The sequence below is a fragment of the Bactrocera oleae genome, chromosome 3, assembly GCF_042242935.1.
Source record: "Bactrocera oleae isolate idBacOlea1 chromosome 3, idBacOlea1, whole genome shotgun sequence".
NCBI lineage: Eukaryota > Metazoa > Arthropoda > Insecta > Diptera > Tephritidae > Bactrocera > Bactrocera oleae.
The window spans coordinates 47,926,588-47,945,671 of NC_091537.1; the positions used below are offsets into that span (position 1 = coordinate 47,926,588).

Genomic DNA, 19,084 nt, shown 5'->3' on the forward strand with positions numbered 1-19,084 from the left:
CACTTTTAGATGTCACGTGATTCCTCCCAGGCTTGTCATCTACGTTTATAGTTTAATGATTACACAATTGAAAGTTAAAACTTTATAAATTTTTAACTTTCAGTTCAGAAGTGGGCCGAATCTGAGTGCTCAAAGTGTACGTGAACGCATAAACGCATGTCAAATAGAAAAAGTATAACCAGAGAATGTTAATGAATAGAGAAGGAGCAAATGTTAAATGAAATCTTTTTAAGTACTAATTTGTAATTCCACATGAGGGAACATCGAAATATATAACTTCGAAAAAGAAAAATACACCACACAATATGCGAAATGCTATAAATAGACACAACGAATATCCCTATATGAAAAATCGTTGCGCATACCTGTTTAGATTTATGTTTTCAATTTCTATAATATGACAAATTTATAATTATGAAAAGCCTTTTGAATTAAAAAGGAGGATTACTGGCAAAAACCCGAGAATTCATAATAAAATAACCTTTGATATGCAATTTTTCTAACTTTTGTATGTGCGTTGCGTGAGCAATATACTTATTAAACAAATGATAATAATAAAACTGTGGCTAAGCGGTCGCGTTTCCATTTATATAATGGCTTAGGTTGTAGGCGTGAAGGAGTTAAGTTCAATCCGAATACGAGCATATGCGTTCGAGTCGTAAAATACATAAAATTAAAATTTTATTTAATTTTTTTATTTTATTGATTGGAATTAATTAGCACATCTCAATTCAATTACTTAAATAGCATATTTTACTTTCTGAGATAATTAAAATATTTCAGGAAAATATGTTCATATGTTTAGGTTTATTGAATATATCCTTATTATGCGTGTTTACACAAATGTGATAATCACACATACATTCATAAGTACACGTACACTGATGCTTGCTTCTTCTTGCCCCGCACAAGCAATGACTTTTGTACACACTTTTTGCTTATTGCGAGTTGAACGATCGTAGGCAAGGAGGGATTGGGGCGCACTGCCACATAATTATTTCAGATATTATTTATATTTTATTTATCGAATTTAGTTTAAAAACGATTATAGGTATGAATATATGTGTATTTATATATATATATAATATATATTATATTACGAAAATAATTCATAAATGCATCAGTATATTTTAATACTCATTAAGCAACATATTAATATATTATGAGCCCTCACTTGACACGCCTCTGTGTATGGTGGCAAGCCAACGAAATAACGGCGAGTTCGCGCAGACATTGTGTTGTTGAAAAAAACGAAAAGACGACTTTGTCGACAAACATACATACATACAGGTGAGCCCGCATACATATTGACGCCAAATTTTGCGCATCGTCGCGGAGTTGACAAAATTTGTTTCAAGGGACAATTTTACGACAATGACGGTCGGCTATGTTGTCTCGTTTGTCCTTTTTGTAGTGGTTTGCTATTGAAAGTTGACTTATGCTCTTTTGAAATATTGCGATTACCGATTGGGCTGCATTTTCATAGCGTCGTATTTAGATAAAATGGGCTAAATCGACAAACTATGAAATAATGATAATAAGTAAACATATAAAAGTACTATATGCAGTGTGCTTAGAGTATATAGAAGTAGTTAATGATTTCATATACATGTCAATTTTATATAATTTTTTTAATTTAATGCCATATATAGTGAATAATATGCAAAAATATAAATATTATTTAAACTCGCTAATAGGTCATGTTGCCAATTCTCCTTTCTGAAGTGAACATCAGACAAATTCTTCAATTTCTGATTTTTAGCAAATGTTGTGAGGAAGCAGCTTGTGGGCAACATACAAATGCGAGGGGGATGGTAGGATTTTCAGTGATACAAATTGTAAAATTGAAATTTTGCTGATTCTTCAATTTTACTGAAGACATTCAAATTCAATTTCATTCATTTTTATTTCCGCGCATTTGCGGTAGAAATTCTATATGAAAACCAAATGTGGTTTACCAGGCGCACAGAAAAAATAGCGCGGCGCAGAGTTATGAACGAGCGCACTTTGCTTTGAAGCAGACGCACGTTCTTTATGAATGAATTTGTTGTCGTTGTAATATGAAATACTTAGAAAATATGCCGCGACTTCGCTTGAATTTTTATTGGCCGATGATGGTGCGTCTACGTTTTTTTGTCACTTGCGCGAATGTTTGATTTTTTGCGAAAGACATATTGAGGTACATACATATGTACATATGTGTACATATATGCAAATATATTTGGACATGCGAATGAAGGAAGGTAATTTCAAGAATATTCACATATAGACATATGAACATTGAAGCAAGTAAACAACAATAGCTGTTTCAGTTTACAGATTAGACAAAACTACTTGAATATCGTCTGTGGTGCTGTTTGTATAGCACACTTCTTTATGGCAATGTAAAATATTTTGCCTAAGTTCATATCCTATCACATATTTTTATATACTCTTTTTTTATTTTTATAACTCTTTTTTATTAAATGATATTTTAGTGCTATTTTCATATTATTTCCCTCATTACTTATATTTTCTTTCCATAAGTCAATTATTTTCCTTTTTATTATTTTAAGTTTTGTTTATGCGCATATCAAAGAACATCTGTGCATATGTATGTGCATACATTTTGCTTATAGAGTGGTGTAGTTCGTTTCGTACCCTGATAGTTGTGGTGAAATTTTATTTTCCAATTTGAGCGTTTTCGATGTTCCTCCATCGTAATTAACATTTTAGTACTGCTAACATTTGCTCCTTCTCTATTCATTTACGTTCTCTGATGGTGCGTCTACGTTTTTTTGTCACTTGCGCGAATGTTTGATTTTTTGCGAAAGACATATTGAGTGCATAGGTATATGCAAAGTGTACATATATGCAAATATATTTGGACATGCGAATGAAGGAAGGCAATTTCAAGAATATTCACATATAGAAATATGAACATTGAAGCAAGTAAACAACAATAGCTGTTTGAGTTCACAGATTAGACATAGCAGCTTGAATATTGTCTGTGGCGCTGCTAGTATAGCATACTTGTTTATTGCAACGTGAAATATTTTGTCTAAGTTCGAATCCTATAATATTTTTGTACTCTCGCAACCTGTTACTACAGAGTATAATAGTTTTGTTCACCTAACGGTTGTTTGTATCACCTAAAATTAATCGAGTTAGATATAGGGTTATATATATATAAATGATCAGGATGAAGAGACGAGTTGAAATCCGGGTGACTGTCTGTCCGTCCGTCCGTCCGTCTGTCCGTCCGTGCAAGCTCTAACTTGAGTAAAAATTGAGATATCTGTATGAAACTTGGTAGACATGTTTCTTGGTACCGTGAGACGGTTGGTATTGCAGATGTGCGTAATCCGACCACTGCCACACCCACAAAACGCCATTAATCAAAAACAAATAACTTGCCATAACTAAGCTCCGCAATAAGATACAAGACTGTTATTTGGTACAAAGGATCACATTAGGGACGTCATCTGCAGTTAAAACTTTTTTTAAAAAGTGGGCGTGGTCCCGCCTCTAATAGGTTTAATGTGCATATCTCCTAAGCCGCTAATGCTATAATAACAAAATTCACTAGAAGCAAATGTTTTTAGCACTTCTATTGACGGTGTGAAAATAGTTGAAATCGGGTGGCAACTCCGCCCACTCCCCATATAACGGTACTGTTAAAAACTACTAAAAGCGCGATAAATCAAGCACTAAACACGCCAGAGACATTAAATTTTATCTCTGAGATGGTATAAACTGGCTTTATAGGAACCGCGTTCAGAATTAGTCAGTGGGCGTGAAACAGCCCACTTTTAGGTGAAAACCCATATCTTGAGATCTGCTCAACCAATTTCAACCAAATTCGGTGCATAACGTTCTTTTCATGTTTCTATGTCATAGGGGGGCGAAATCGGACTACAACCACGCTTACTTCCCATGTAACACCATTTTCAATTCCATCTGATTCTTTCACTTTCCACTATGCAAATCAGGTAACAATGATTATATCGGGGTAAAACTTTGCGTGAATAATGCAATTAAAGTATGCCACCTTGCGGCCAAAAATTGTCTAAATCGAACCAAAACTGTTCAAACCCCTAAGTACTAAATATGTGGACCCCAGTGCCTATAGTTGACCTCCTACCGAAAATATCAGTCAATCCACAAAGAAATCTCAAACGAGTATACCATTTGACTTTGCGAGAGTATAAAATGTTCGGTTACATCCGAACTTAGCCCTTCCTTACTTGTTATATGTTCTTTTTTTATTTTTATAACCCTTTTTTATTAAATGATATTTGAATTCTATTTTCATATTATTTCCCTCAATATTTATATTTTATTGTCGAAAGTCAATTACTTTCGTTTTTATTATTTCAATTTTTGTTTATGCGCATATCAAAGAACATCTGTGCATATGTATGTGTATACATTTTGCTTATAGAGTGGTGTAGTTCGTTTCGTACCCTGATAGTTGTGGTGAAATTTTATTTTCGAACTTTCGCGTTTTCGATGTTCCTTCATCGTAATTAACATTTTAGAACAGCTAGCATTTGCTCCTTCTCTATTCATTAACATTCTCTGGTATAACCATAAAATTGCAGGAGCCCTAGCGCTCCGACATTCGCATTACGTGCAAGCAAGCGGCGATTCAGCAGTTACATTTCAAAGGCTAATTTGACAATGAGTGCGAAAGAATCAGTCGTGTAATTAGACAAAACCAATCAACGTCAACTAAAACGAAGCATCGATGTGAAACGGAAAGCTATCAGATTTATGTAAATAAATAGGAACGATGAAATAGAAGCGCCAATAGTTATGAATTCTGGGTTGCAGGAGCAGATCAATGACTTACGTGGTATGATGGAAACTATTGTATGCATGTTACAGCAAAACAGGCAGCAGATAAGTGACCCAATTGTAATACAGCCGAGAGTAAATAATCAATACCAAAACGAAAATGTTAGACAAGTTGTAACGCCGTCAAGCCCTACAAATACGTATGTTAGGAGTTTTCAGTCAGTTAAAGAAATATCAGACATGATTCCGGAGTTTGATCCAACAAATACACAGTCGTTAACAGTACAACAGTTTATTGATCGAGTCAGTAGCGTTATGAGCGCTTACCAGTTAGACGAAAAATGTGTGTTGCTAGCAGTTTATGGTCGATTAAATGGAGTAGGTCGCATATGGTTAGATGCATTACCAATTGTACACACTACATGGAATGATTTCGTTGTGGAATTGAAAAAAGAATTTTGCGTAAATTACGATGAAGCGCAAGTGCATCGAATTATGAATGAGTCGGTACGCAAAACAGGTGAACGTATATGTGACTACTGTTTTAGAGTAGAGCACCCCCTCAGAGAGTAACGATAGATGAAAACAAGAAAATTATATGCTATAATTGTGGTGAGTTAGGCCACATATCAAGTAAATGTACAAAAGAGCAGAAGCGTTCGAGATGCCCGGAATGCGGTAAGTACACAAACGAGGGGAACCGGCCAATTGTGGTCTTAAGCAGTCTACGCATAGCGTTCGGAAAGCTGAAATGAAGCAAAATGAAAAACGTTTTGTTAAGAGGATTAACGTAAATCGCATAATGTTTGAAGCATTAATCGATACCGGTAGTGAGTGCAGTTTAGTTCGAAAGTCAACAGCTGATATATTGGAACTGAAGTATGAAGAGTATTGTATACATTTGTCAACGTTAGATGGCAATACGGCAGATGACGAACGGTGTGGCAATGGAGACAACGAGTAGTCAGTCGAAACGAGGCAACGAGAAAGGACAGGCAACGCAGCGCGAGTTGCCAGCATTATTCAGTTATTATTACATATGTATACTTTAATAAACAAACTTTAAATAAACAAAATCAATATCATATATTGGTCATTTACATCTCAGAAGTGGGATCTGTGTATCCAATAGTCTACAAAGGAGAGAAGTAAAACGTAGCAGTGATACAACGGCGTGAAAGAGAGAAAGAAGTGTTTTTTTAGCGATCCAAGGGTTGAGCAGCGCAATACGGCACGAATTGCAAAACGGCGCAACGGTAACGTCTCTGCAGTTGTTCTGCAGAATTTTCAACGGAGCAGCAAATTCTGCGAAAGACACCACAGCGAAATATCAACGTCCTACGAAATAAGACAAACGAAGTATTTGCAACGCGCGCAAATCAGCAAACAGTACATTGGTTCTCAAACGTACAGCGTGCAAGTTCAGTCACGCAACAAAAAAGGACAGGCATTTTTTGCACACAACGATTAAGCAGAAGAAAATTTGCAAGCTCGAACGTGCAACGCGAACTTCTCTGCTTATAAAATATCAACTGCGCTGCTACGAAGTTGTGAACCGAAGCGGCGAAACGACGCCAATTCAACGTCACTACATCAGCGAGTTAACGTTAGCTTAATACACTTCTAAGAGCAAACGATTTACCACTGACGGGTACCAAGGCAATCAAGTTATCAAAACTGCAAGAGGTTCTAGGTGCCGACGAAGTAGACGCAATCGAGATTCAAGATGAAAGTTCCAGTCCTACAAGTGATTTACAAGTGCAAATCAACAGTTTAAGAGAAGCAATCGCAGGTTTAACGTCAGCTATGGCGGCGATCACCCAAAATTCAACAGCGGTACCGAATAGGGAGGAAATTCAACAAGCTGCAATCAACAACGACTTAGAGTCACCAGGGTCAAGTGTATCAACTTGGGAATCAGCTCACAATTTAAGAAGACCAATACAGCGAGAGATGTCGATTCAGGATATGATAGGGATTATGCCTGAATTCGACCCAATAAAAGGTTCAACGTCAGCAACACAATTTATAACGCGAACTGAACAATTGCAACAATGCTACGGCTGGAAGGAAAACAGAGTTTTGATCGCAGTGCAACACAAAATGAAAGGCATGGCCAAACGTTGGCTGGATGCACAATCAGTTTTTTAGACCTGGTCAGAATTTGTGTACGCATTTAAAGCGGATTTTCCAACAACGCACAATGCAGCGGAGATTCATAAATTGCTTATGAAACTCAAACGTAAAAACGGCGAAGACTATGTAGAGTATTTTTACTCTATGCTAACCATAGGTAGGCAAGGTAGGGTGGATGACGTATCTATCAACATGCACATCATCAGCGGTCTCAATGATAGCGCATTAACTAAGCCATTAGCAACGATGCATTTTACAACATGTAGTGAGCTATTGGTTGCATTAAAGAATTTATCAGCAATCAGTAGTGCATCGGTAACATCAATACCACCAAACCAGCCAACGAAGACCGAAATTAAATACAATGGGAAGTACACACAAATAAAGTGCTTCAATTGCAACGAGTTGGGACACATGGCAGCCAAGTGCCCGCAACCACAACGGAAACTACGATGCACGATTTGTTCAAAAATGGGTCATGAAGCTAAAACATGCAGTAAAAAGGCATCAGTTGCAAAGATTACCAATCACCAGGAAGTGGAGCTTAATGGGAATAAACTTGAAGCGTTCATCGATACGGGCAGCGTATGCTCGTTGATACGGGAAACGGCAGCCAATGGGATGCAGACTCAGGAAGCTAACGGCTTCATGGGTTTCGGCGGGTCTAAAGTAAAGGTGACACGTCAGGTCAACGTAGTTGCAACAATCGACAACGTCAAACATGAAGTGACATTATACCTAGTTCAGGACGAGTTATTACCCTACGATATTTTAGTGGGTCGAGACGTTCTACAAAGTAACGGTTATCAAATGGTAAATGGAAAGGGGGTGCTACATCTACAAGAAAAGGGGTAGACCTTAACGTATCCAGCGATTTAATGGAGCCGGAACGAGGCAAGACATTGAATATATTGTTAACTTATAAAAATTGTTTTGCAGAAAGTATCAACCAAATCGGTAGATGCAACAACGCGCATATGACGATAGAAGTTACTGTACCAGAGCCTATTCTGGCCAAACGTTATCAAGTTCCGTTCTCACAGCGACCAGTGTTATCAAAGGTTTTAAAGTAACTGCTAGACAACGACATCATCCGTCCGAGTAATTCACCACACGCAGCATCAGTTCTCTTAGTGAAGAAATCAAACGGCGAAAGTCGAATGTATACTGACTACCGAGCACTAAATGAAGTCATTGTTAAGAAAAACTATGTAATGCTGATAGTCGAAGAGCAACTTTCACGGTTATCGGGCAATAAGTTCTTTTCAACACTGGACATGACATCCGGTTACTATCAAGTACCAATGAACGAAGAATCAAAGAAATTCACAGCATTTTAACACCTGAGGGATTGTTCGAGCATAACGTTATGCCTTTTGGGTTGGTAAACGCTCCCATGGTTTACCAGGAAATTATTGTCAATTTAATCAAGACATTTAAGCATCGGGACAAAGTGTTCAACTATGTAGATGAGGTCATCATAGCCACAAAAATAATCGACGAAGGTATCGAGGTACTTAAAGAATTTCTTGAAGCCGTAAAAACGTCAGGTCTTACGCTTAGACCATCCAAATGTACATTTTTAGCGCAGCATGTCCGCTTCCTGGGGCATGATATAGACAGTAAAGGCATACGACCAGGGGAAATCAAAACCAAAGTAATTGAAGAGTTTCCGAAACCAACAACAACAAAAGCTGTTCGACAATTTCTGGGTATAACTGGTTACTTTCGGAAGTTTGTTAAAGGGTACAGCATTTTGGCACAACCATTGACATTGTTACTAAAGAAACCGCAGGGTTTGTTTGGAATGAAGAACAAAACGACGTATTTGAAAAGCTTAAAAGTCTAATAACAACCAAGCCAGTCTTAACTATATACGACGCAACAAAAGCCCACGAGGTGCACACGGATGCCAGTTCTGCAGGGTTATCCGGAGTGCTAATGCAGAACGACGAGGGGTCCGAGTGGAAACCTGTATTTTATTTCAGCAGACAGTGTAATGATGCAGAACGCAACTATGGCAGTCACGAATTATAAGTTCTGGCGATAGTTGAATCACTGCAACGTTATCAAATGTATTTGATTGGACATAGGTTTAAGGTGATCACGGACTGCAACGCCGGGGCGGTCATTAAAGCGACAACACCACTGCTACCGCGAGTGGCGAGGTGGTGGCTTAAATTACAGGAGTTTGACTTTCAATGCATTCACCGCGCAGGTGCAAGGAATACGTTAGCTGATGGGTTAAGCAGATGTCTCAACGCTTCCATCAGTAGAACCAACAACTATCGCCGAATCAATTTATCCCGTGGTGAAAATTGACAACGATTGGGTATCGGCGACGCAAAGACAAGACGAGACATTAAAAGAAATCATCAAAGTTTTAAACAGCAAATAAGCATTTAACGCACAGCAACTGAAAGATGACTATATACAGTATAGGAAAACAAGAGGCTAGTTGTCCCGAAAGGCGTAAAATGGCGTTTAGTGAGAGCATGTCACGATGAGGCGGGACATTTCGGTTTGGATAAGACATGCGAACGATTATCCAAAGACTTTTGGTTTGCTCGTATGCGACCGTATGTGAAATCCTATATTGCATCGTGTCCAGAATGTTGCATTAACAAGGCATCGGGTGGGAAGAAGGAAGCACAGCTCCATGTTAGCGAAGTGGTGCCAATACCATTTAGATGCATACATGTTGACCATCTAGGGCCTTTTATACGAAGTAAACATGGCAATGTATACATCTTGGTCATTGTGTGTGTTTCACGAAATATGTTATACTAAAAGCATTACGTAATACGAAAACAACTCCCGTTGTCAGTACACTACGAGATTGCATTACAATCGATGGGTGCCCGATGCAAATAGTTTCCGACAGGGGCACGGCTTTCACATCAAAGGTGTTTCAGAGCTTCACCGATAGTTATGACATCAAGCATGTCAAAGTAGCAGTGCGCACACCCCGCGCCAACGGTCAAGCCGAGCGTTTCAATAAGACAGTTTTGCCATCCCTCAAATGCAGCATTAAAGCCGACAAAGAATGGGACGAATCACCACCACAACTTCAATGGAGCATAAACTCCCTAAGCAACGCAACTACGAATCAAAGCCCCAATAGATTAGTTTTCAATTATAAGCCACGCGACGTCACAACGAATCGATTAATCCAAGCTATCACAGATGACGACGACGACGGAAAAACTCAACATGAAGACTTCCAACTGAAATCAGCGGTCGAACGAATTAACATAGAAAGGGCTAAATGGAAACAACGTTTCGACGTCAAACATCATAAACCGACACAGTATAGCGAAAGAGATCTGGTAGTAATCGATTACGTACCTCCTCCAACTGGTAAATCTCATAAGCTTGATCCGTCATACATAGGTCCGTATTTGGTAACGAAGGTTTTACCCAACGATCGTTATGTGAAAATCTACCTGATACACCAGGCAACGAGTAGTCAGTCAAAACGAGGCAACGAGAAAGGACAGGCAACGCAGCGCGAGTTGCCAGCATTATTCAGTTATTATTACAAATGTATACTTTAATAAACAAACTTTAAATAAACAAAATCAATATTATATATTGGTCATTTACACATTTAAACGGTATAAGCGGTGGAGGATACCCGATGAAAGTGAGGTGTGTGCTCGATATAGTGATTGGAGAAGTAAAAGTTAATACGTTGGTATATATTGTCATTATGTTGCTATTTTTCCGAATGATGAGTGGATGACCAAATTAACGGAAAATGTGAGTGAAGAAGATCAGCGACTAAAACTTCAAAACTTACTAAAAGAGAACAATGATGTATTCTCAGACAGATTGAATGGCATCGGTAAGTCACACTTAATTTAATTGCAAATTGTCGTACAATCGAAAAAGGTTATTGCGCAAGCGCCTTATCGAGTGACAGAAAGCGAATAATAGTAACGCAAATGATCAAAGATCTCGAAGATAACGATATTATAACAAAATCCTCATCCGAATTCGCAAGCCCTATTGTATTAGTTAAAAAGAAAAATGAAAGCGATAGACTTTGCATAGATTACCGTCGGTTGAATTCGATAACTGAAAAAGAAAATTTTCTTACTCCAAATATAGAGAAACACTAGCACCAAGCTAAACAATATAAATTTTTCTCGATATTAGATTTGAATAGTGGATATTATCAGATCCCAATCGCACCTGCTAGTCGAAAATACACAGCTTTCATAACTCCGGATGGCTTGTATGAATTCAAGCGCATGCCTTTTGGGTTAAAAAACGCGCCTAATGTTTTTCAAGTACACGAAGATGACCTTATAATTTACATGGCTGACATTTTAATAGGTAGCCAAACGTTGGAGAAAAAGTTAGAAAAGTTAGGCAGAGTTTTAACAGCTTTACGAAATGCGGGCTTAACCCTAAATATCAGAAAATGTGAATTTATGAAAAGTACGGTTACATTTCTGGGTCATGAGTTGACGCCAGGCGGTATTTTACCTGGTAAAATCAAAACGCAGGCCGTATCGAAATTTCCTACACCAGCTAATGTTGATATACGACGATTTTAGGTTTAAGTGGTTATTTTAGAAAATTTGTCCCCGGATACGCTATAATTTCGGAACCACTACGCAAACTACTTCGCAAAGACGAAAAGTTTGAGCGGACAAAAACACAAGAAGCCGCTTTTAAACAATTAAAATCCAAATTAGTGTCACGACCAGTACTAGAAGCATATCGAATTGACACAGAACATGAAGTTCGCACAGATGCAAGTGCAGTAGGTTTGGCAGGCGCATTATTACAGCGCGAAAAAGATGATTTTAAACCGGTACCGTATTATAGTAGAGCCACTAGCATTGACGAACAAAAGTTTCACAGTTATGAACCCCTGTCTGTTGTAGAGTCTCTAGAACGTTTCCGATATTATATCTATGGTAAAAAGATTACAGTCAAGACAGACTGTAGCGCATTAAGACCGGGCAGTCGCATGGAACATGTGAATGCTCTGAGCCGAACTCCGTATGAAGAATCACAAACAATTGAAGTAGCAGATTTGCGTACTGATAAAGCAGTCATTGATGAGGATGACTGGCTTTTTAGTATGCAATTAAAAGATGAGCGCATATGTAAAATTGAACATAATCTTAAAACAAATAGTAAAGTTGATTAATTTTGCGAAAAGTTGACGATGCACTTCTATGGGTTGTACCGCAAGCACTACGCTGTAAACTGGTTCAAGATTGTCATACAAAAGCAGGGCACATAGGTGTCGAAAAAACGTGAGAACGATTGAAATCTTATCGTGTATGAATTGTGCGTACAATAAACGAAAAGGTGGGAAAACCGAAATGCAGTATCATTACGACGAAATAGAACCGATTACGTTATGTATCATTTGGGCCCGTTTCTAAAAAGCTCAAAAGCAAAGGAACATCCGCTGGTTGTCGTCGATTCTTTTACAAAATTTCCAATGTTATATCCTGTTAAAAATACATCAACGAGGTACGTAATCGAAGCATTAAATGAAGCAAGTAATTATGTTGGTATGCCATTACGTATCGTGACGGACAGGGAACTGCTTTTACATTCCGCGAGTTCGAAAAGTACTGTTTCGAAAATAACATAAAACACACTCTTACGGCAGTGCGGACACCGGGAGCAAATCGGTCATGCAGAAAGAACAAATCGTACAATCGTACGACGAACTGAAAAAAAGGGACGAAAACATACGCTGTGTACAGTGGTGCATAAATACGATGAAGAACATTACCATGGGTTGCACTCCTCAGGAGTTGTTATATGGGTATAAGCCACGTGACATTTTACGCAACAGAATTATTCTTAGTTTACAAGCGAACGATGAAGCATTAGATGAAATAGAATTAACAAATCTTTGTGAAATGGCAGCGAAACGAATTAATGAAACACAAGCAGCTGCGAAATTTCGTTTTGACGCAAAGCATCGATCTCCGAGTATTTTCCAAGAAGCTGACTTAATCTTAGCTGAAAATGAACCACCGAGCACAGGCACGTCAAGGAAACTTGAGCCACGATTCAAAGGACCGTTTGTAGTTACCAAAGTTCTTGATCACGACCGTTATGTGGTCGAAGATCTTCCCCAAACTAGACGAATTTGCCACAGGGTGGTCATTCATTTACACAATGGTCTTCTAAATTGTACAACTCGTATTTAAATACTTTATAGCTTTTATACCCTGAACAGGGCATATTTAGTTCGCCACGAAGTTTGTAACACTCAGAAGGAAACGTCGGAGACATTATAAAATATATATATGTATACGTAAATGATCAGCATGATGAGCTGATTTGATTTAGCCATGTCTGTCTGTCTGTATATATGCAAATTAGTCCGTCAGGTTTTAAGCTATCGATCTGAAATCTTGCAAACAGATTTACCAAATATGAAGGGGGCTTTCATTGTTTTATAACACTTACTTGTACAACAGGAGTATGATCAGATGGGTTTTCTAGTTTATCCAACCTATCATCTATGTAACATATTTCCAATTTATCTGCAGCTTGTGGCGATAATAGCATATAATCTGTTCGCATTACTTGATTGTTTCTGAGTGAATTGCCTTGATAATTCCACCAAGTGAATTGTTGCAAATTTGGGTGAAATATTCTAAACGCGTCTTTAAATCCAAGATTCAAGATTGCTCTTAACTTCTCACGCTCTTTTATATGAAAACACACTTGGCTATTTAATAAATTTGAATCACAAACAACAATTTCATCCAGTGGAATATTATAATCGCCAGCTGTGATGGTTAACTCTTTTTTAATAAACTGTTCATCCTTTCATATAGATTATCAAAAATTTTGGCTCATATAAAAGTTAAGTCCTTTTCTCTGCTCATTTGACGTTAAGGCCGATATCGGACCACTATCGCATATAGCTGCAATACAAACTGAACAATCGGAATCAAGTACTTGTATGGAAAACTGTTTATTTGACGTGATATCTTCACGAAATTTGACATGAGTTATTTTCTAAGGCAAAAATGTAATTTCCGAAGAAATTGTTATAGCATATAGCTGCCATACAAATTGAACGATCGGAATCAAGTACTTGTATGGAAAACTCTTTCATTTGACGAGGTACCTTCAGGAAACTGAGCACGAGTTATTGTTTAAGGCAACAATATATTATCCGTAGAAATTCGGTGCAACCGAAGTTACAGTTTTTTCTTGTTTAATAGTCCATTTGGGATCTTTAGAACGATTCAAAAATTTTCTTTTTTTTCTTATTCCACGGCACGACGGGACATTTTAAGAAGATCGAAATAAATGATAAAAAAATAATTTTTAGTAGTCATACTTGTATTATTTAGTGTACCTTTCATATATTTTTTTATACTCTCTCAACATGTTGCAACAAAGAGCATGATAGTTATGATCATCTAACGGTTGTTTGTATCACCTAAAACTAATTGAAATAGATATACAAATATGTACATATAAATGACCAGGTTGACGAGACGAGTTGAATTCCGAATGACTGTCTATTTGTTCGTCTGTGCAATCCATAACGGGAGAAAAAATTAAGATATCTTAATTAAATTTCGTACAAGTGTTCCTTGGCACGAAAGGGGAATGGGCTTGCATATAGGTGGAACCGGTTCATTGCCACGCCCACAAAGTGCCAAAACTAAGCACCAAAATAAGATACAAAACTGTAACTTAGTACAAAGGATCACAGTAGCGAGAAACACCTGTGAGTTAAAAATGTGTTAAAAAGTTGGCATTGCCAAACCGCTGATGCTAAATTCTCTTGCCGATAATAAATATATATAGCACTTCAAAATTTTTTAGCCTGTAAAAATTTTAACCACGCCTACTTCTTATATAACAAATTTTCAAATTCCAACTGATGCTTTCACATTCCAGTATGCAAATAAAACGCGAATTAATAAAACTCGATACAACTTTGCACGAATAGTACTTTTGAAGTGAGCCATCTTATGACCAAAAATTGGTCATTATCCAAGTTTTAAATCCTATCCTGATCCTATGATCCTTTCGATTGTCGCAAATAGTGCCAAGGATTGTAGAAACCAAACCATAAATTTTCAAGCCTTTGATACCCAGTATGTCGACTCCTGTGGCTATGGCTGACTTTTTTCCGAAAATATCGGTCAATCTGTGTGATATATTATTGAAATTCGGACAGAATTTTGTGTGGTAATTATGTAACCCTGTTACATAAATGAATATACCCAATATAAGTATTTCAAACTTCCGGTTGGCTTTGTAGCGTATACATGGGCCAATATGTAAGATGCAACTATAAGTGAACATAAATATAATATTGGATATACTAAAGGTTAATGCCCAAAATGTTTGAAATCGGTCCATGAATACCTTAGCTCCATACATTTTCGTTATTTTAGCAAACCTTATGCCCAATATGTCGGCCAGTATGTGAAATGTCTGCACAAAATTGCGTGGAAATGTGTTCCCGAGGATATTTGTGTAATGCCAAACACTAACGGAACGGATGACTAGTTTCAAGTTTTACAAACATATGTACCATATATATATTGTGATATATTTCGAGGTGCCCTACTTACACAAAACAAAAACCCAGAAAATTCAAATTTAATGGAAATGTTTATTATCATTCAAAAGAAGATTCTTGGGCATTTATTTTTGAAGATTATCTCTTTCAAATGTTGGCCGAGGCTACGTCTAAGTTAATCCATCCTTTGAGTTCAATTTTCGATGACTCGTTCGAACATTTCGACTGGTAACTAGCGAATGACACGCGTGATGTTTTGCTCCAAAGCCTGAATCGAAGCAAGTTTGTCCGCATAGACTTTAGACTTAACATATTTGTACGAAAAAAGTGTAAAGGTGTGATATTACGCGATCTTGGTGGCCAATCGACCGGCCCAAAACGTAAAAAGATCTGCCCACCGTAGTGTTCTCTCAATAAATCCATTGACTGTTGCGATATGTTGGAAGTGGCGCCGTCTTGTTGAAACCAAATGACGCCGAGATCACGAGCTTCAATTTTAGACATCAAATAGTCGGTTACCATGGCGCGATAAAGGTCCCAACATAATTTTTGAAGAAATATGGACGGATGATTTCATCGGCCCACAAATCACACCAAACCGTTGTTTTTTCTGGATGGAATGGCAGCTCTTGAATTTCTTCAGTTTGCTCATCGTCCCAAATGCGGCAATTTTGCTTGTCTACATACCCGCCTTTTTAACAAAAGCATGTCTTTCTGAGTTATTTTTAAAGTCTGACCTGCCCATTGAAATTGGTCGCTTGGGAAGGTCGAGTGGCTTCAATTCTTGCATGAACTGTATTTTACACACTTTCAATTTAAGATCTCGATGTAAAATGCGCCAAGTCATAGTTCAGGCCTAAGAAATGCCAAACAATACTGAACAAAAATAACGTGACAGCTTAACATGATTCACGCGTGATCTGTAAAACAAAGGCTATTAAAAATAGTACCTCTACTTGGACCACTGGTTAATTTCATAACAAACCGTGTAATAGAAAGTCATACAAATGTACCACATATTTATTTATTTTCAGTACTTATTATTTATATATTATATTTATTGTACAAAAATATTATTTGTTATACTCTTGCAATATGTTGCTAAAGAATATATAAGTTTTGTTCACCTAACGATTGTTTGTATCACCTAAAACTAATCGAGTTCGATATAGGTAGTGTATATATAAATGATCAGGAGGAATAGACGAGTTGAAGTTCGGATGACTGTCTGTCTGCCTGTGCAAACTTCGAACACCTGTTTCTTTGTACCTAAGACGGTTGGTATTGCAGATAAATTCACTGAGAACAAATATTTATACTTGTAGCACTTCTATCGACAGTGTGAAAATGGATGAAATCGGGTGACAACCCTGCCCACTCCCCATATAACGGGAGTGACATGAAATTTTATTTCTGGGATGGTATGAGATAACTTTATAGGAAGCACGTTCAAAAATAGACAGTGGGCGTGGTACCGCCAACTTTTAGATGAAAATCCATATCGTGGGTCTATTTAACCGATTTCAACCAAGTTCGGTGCATAACATTCTTCTCATATTAATGTATGTTATAGTGTGAAAATGGCCGACAAACAACAATTATTGTATCGAGGTAAAACTTTGCGTGAATAATGCGTTTAAAGTATACCATCTTGTGACCAAAACATATTGAAATCGAATCAAAACTGTTCAAGTCCCTAGGTACTGAATATGTGGAGCCCAACGCCTATAGTTGACTTTTGACCGAAAATATCGGTCAATGTGTAAGATATATAATTGAAATTCATATAATAGAATAAATAAATGAAACTCTCGTTAATATCATGTTTATGAGTCAAAAATAGGTTAAATCGAATCAATACTTCCTTTAATATACAATTTGCCAACCCCTGACGTAATTTCCCTTGCAAGTTGCGAGAGTATAAAATGTTCGATTACACTCGAACTTAGAAATTCCTTACTTGTATACTCTCGCAACCTGTTGCTAGAAGAGACGAGTTGAAATCCGGGTGACTGTCTGTCCGTCCGTCCTTGCGAGCTCTAACTTGAGTAAAAATTGAGATATCTTTATAAAACTTGGTAGACATGTTTCTTGGTACCGTGAGACGGTTGGCATTGTAGATGGGCGTAATCGTACCACTGCCACGCCCACAAAACGCCATTATTCAAAAACAAATAAATTGCCATAACTAAGCTCCACAAATAGATACAATACTCTTATTTGGTACAAAGGATCACACTAGGGAGGGGCATTTGCAGTTAAAATTTTTTGGTGGAAACCCATATATTGGGATCTACTTAACCAATTTCAACCAAATTCGGTACATAACGTTCTTTTCATATTTCCATGTCATAGTGCGAAAATGGGCAAAATCGTGCTACAACCACGCCTATTTCCCATATAACACCATTTTAAATTCCATCAGATTCTTTCACTTTCCACTATGCATATCAAGCAACAATGATTATATCGGGGTAAAACTTTGAGTGAATAATACGTTTAAAGTATGCCACCTTGTGACCAAAAATTGTCTAAATCGAACCAAAACTGTTCAAGCGCCTAAGTACTAAATATGTGGACCCTAGTGCCTATAGTTGACCTTCTACCGAAAATATCAGTCAATCCACAAAGAAATCTCAAACGAGTATACCATTTGACTTTGCGAGAGTATAAAATGTTCGGTTACATCCAAACTTAGCCCTTCCTTACTTGTTTTTTAATATATTTATTAAAATGGCGCCATGTGGTTTTATTTTAAGAAAGTGAATAATGGATCTAATGTCCAGTGTAATAAATGTGCGAAGCAACTGAAATATGTATGACAGTACGAATTGTTTGATTAAACATCTGAATAAAACACATAAAATTGATTTAACTGTTGCTAATTATAAACTGGAAGAGCGAGTGAGAAAGACATTATCAGTTTCGTAAGTAAAAATATATATTTATATTTATAACCTTCAAATTTAGACTTATTTTCTTGTCTTTTTCTTTATTTGTATTTGTAATTACTAATTTTACCAATTTAACGATAAAATTTAGACTAGTTATTTTTTCTATCATCATTTATTTACAGCGGTGCTCATCAGAAAATTCTAATCAATTAGTTCTTTTAAGTACTATTTAATAATTAGCCGGTCAAGGTATTGCGATTTCATAAATAAATTTATTAACTACAAAAATTATTGATATTTTAAATTATAATCGATTAATATCGAAATAATTGATTTTTGTGCTCGACTTATCGATTCTTGGGATCGAAAAATATAAAATTGGAATCAAGAATCGATTCTTTACAATATGTTTTCAGCCCTAAGATGTAAAGTATATTTATATGGCTAGACGAAATGAGTTCCTGGTTTTGATGGTCCTATGGATCCCTATCCCCAATATATAAATGATTTCCGTTTTTCCACCTGACTTTAAACCAGTCCGGTTGATCAAAATGTGATATTTTATTGAAATTAAGTGGATAAGTTTTCTTAAAAATTATGTGGTTTGATGCTGAATTACAATGAAAGTAATATAATATATACCAAGGTCTAAATCTCACACCTTCATATATTTCGATCCTGTGGTTTATGTTTTGCACACAAGCTTATAATGTAAAATTTATACTTATGTATATCT

The 19,084-nt window shown here is 36.9% G+C and overlaps 2 protein-coding genes across 9 annotated transcripts in view; one reads left to right on the plus strand and one right to left on the minus strand.

Moving 5' to 3' along the window:
• The window catches only part of LOC106623638 (uncharacterized), a 341,640-nt gene that overhangs the window by 305,879 nt on the left and 16,677 nt on the right, over window positions 1-19,084 (plus strand). The gene's annotated exons all lie outside the window — the stretch shown is intronic.
• The window catches only part of Frmd5 (FERM domain containing), a 533,566-nt gene that overhangs the window by 182,801 nt on the left and 331,681 nt on the right, over window positions 1-19,084 (minus strand). The window lies entirely within an intron of this gene.